This window comes from Schistocerca cancellata, chromosome 10 (genome assembly GCF_023864275.1).
Source record: "Schistocerca cancellata isolate TAMUIC-IGC-003103 chromosome 10, iqSchCanc2.1, whole genome shotgun sequence".
In the NCBI taxonomy this organism is placed as follows: Eukaryota; Metazoa; Arthropoda; class Insecta; order Orthoptera; family Acrididae; genus Schistocerca; species Schistocerca cancellata.
In genome coordinates this window covers 203,950,908-203,953,200 of record NC_064635.1, presented here as the reverse complement: position 1 = coordinate 203,953,200, position 2,293 = coordinate 203,950,908, and the positions used below count along the sequence as shown (strand labels likewise).

At 48.8% G+C, this 2,293-nt stretch overlaps 1 non-coding gene across 1 annotated transcript; it reads left to right on the top strand.

Annotated features, from left to right (window-relative positions):
• Positions 1-1,808: 1,808 nt before the first annotated feature.
• Positions 1,809-1,882, top strand: Trnat-ugu (transfer RNA threonine (anticodon UGU)). The gene has a single exon. It is a non-coding gene; the product is annotated as a tRNA-Thr (tRNA).
• The last annotated feature ends 411 nt before the right edge of the window (positions 1,883-2,293 follow it).

Below are 2,293 nucleotides of genomic sequence, written 5' to 3'. Positions count from 1 at the left end.
GATCACGTTGGAATGAAGCCTCATCCGTAAAGAGAACATTTGCACTGAAATGAGGATTTACACATTGTCGGATGAACCATTCGCAGAAGTGTACCCGTGGAGGCCAATCAGCTGTCGATAGTGCCTGCACACGCTGTACATGGTACGGAGACAACTGGTTCTCCCGTAGCACTCTCCATACAGTGACGTGGTCAACGTTACCTTGTACAGCAGCAACTTCCCTGATGCTGACATTGGGGTTATCGTCAACCGCACGAAGAATTGCCTCGTCCATTGCAGGTATCCTCGTCGTTCTAGGTCTTCCCCAGTCGCGAGTCATAGACTGGAATGTTCCATGCTCCCTAAGACACGGATCAATTGCTTCGAACGTCTTCCTGTCGGGACACCTTCGTTCTGGAAATCTGTCTCGATGCAAACGTACCGCGCCACGGCTATTACCCCGTGCTAATCCATACATCAAATGGGCACCTGCCAACTCCGCATTTGTAAACATTGCATTGACTGCAAAACCACGTTCGTGATGAACACTAACCTGTTGATGCTACGTACTGATGTGCTTGATGCTAGTACTGTAGAGCAATGAGTCGCATGTCAACACAAGCACCGAAGTCAACATTACCTTCCTTCAATTGGGCCAACTGGCGGTGAATCGAGGACGTACAGTACATACTGACGAAACTAAAATGAGCTCTAACATGAAAATTAAGCGTTTCCGGACACATGTCCACATAACATCTTTTCTTTATTTGTGTGTGAGGAATGTTTCCTGAAAGTTTGGCCGTAACTTTTTGTAACACCCTGTATATGTATACGTAGATGTAGAGGATACTGTGCTAGTTAGCGCTTTATCGAAACAGCAACTCCCTGCGTGACGTACCCGCAAGAGCACATAAGGCGCCAGTGGTGGGGTAGATTTATGACCAACCACGGAGGTGGCTCCATACGGGACATTAAGTCCTAATCTTTGGGTAAGAGGTGCGCGAGAGGTTGTGGGCGGTCGGCGGTGGGTGGCCCCCTCGGCTGCCGCCGCGTCAGCTGATCGCGCTGCTGCGGCCTTGGCCGACCACTGTGCCGGCGCCGAGGTCACGGCGCGCCCCAAGGCCGGCCCCGCACAGCCGCGGCTGCCGCCCACACCTCGCGACCAGCCGAGCCGCCGCTGCAGCCAGCACTCCCTGACCACCGCTCGACCTAGCCCACCTGCGTACACCGAGTCCGTCAGTGTGTTGACAGGACACCGACTTGTTGTTCACAACTCTCTACTAGTGTTCCACAAGGATCATTGCTAGGTCCTCGGTTACGTGTTCCTTAGACGATCTGAACGGTTCTTTTATCTAAAGGATGTGGAACGAATTAGTTTACAGGATATGTACACACGATTATTGCTAACATTGATGAACACATTATCGTTTTGTTATCATGCAACTACAAGACGTACCGGTACGAAATGAGCGTTAAGATACAAATGTGTCGATACGGAACATTTGTTGTGAACGAGCCTTAATTTTTTTGTTTGTTTGTTTGGTATGACATCTATATACTAAGTATATACTAAGATGGTATCTGTTCTTTCGGACATGTCCGAAAGAATAGATACCATCGGTGACCATGCAGCTCGTTAGAATGAAATTACAATGAAATGAACACTCTTAGCTGCCTACAGGCGTTGACATACGTCAACGGGAACAGATGAAAATGTGTGCCCCGACCGGGACTCGAACCCGGGATCTCCTGCTTACATGGAAGACGACCCTTAGCTGCTTCGGGAGGCGTGCCAGAGATAAATCCCCGCAGTCGCACTATCCTCTGTGTCCTCGGTGGCTCACGTGGATAGAGCGTCTGCCATGTAAGCAGGAGATCCCGGGTTCGAGTCCCGGTCGGGGCACACATTTTCATCTGTCCCTGTTGACGTATGTCAACGTCTGTAAGCAGCTAAGGGTGTTCATTTCATCGGTATGACATCTGTCAAAGATGTTTGGTACACATCAAGTCATGGAACAAACAACATCATATGTTTTCATCGTGTTAACAATGTCGAATTTCGTACCAGAAAGTGATGATTTGCGAAAAGCATTTTTTTTTTCTTTCATTTGAAAGAAAGTGCTGCAGAGTCGCATCGAATGCTTGTCGAGGCATATGGTGATCATGCTCTGTCAGAAGCAACATGCAAAAGATGGTTTCAACGTGTAAGCAGGCTGTTTAGGTTTTTATGTTGGTAACGCCACGTAGCGCTCTGTATGAAAATCACTGACTGTGCTGTGTGCAGTCAGTGGCTGGTTGGCATTGTTGGAAGTGT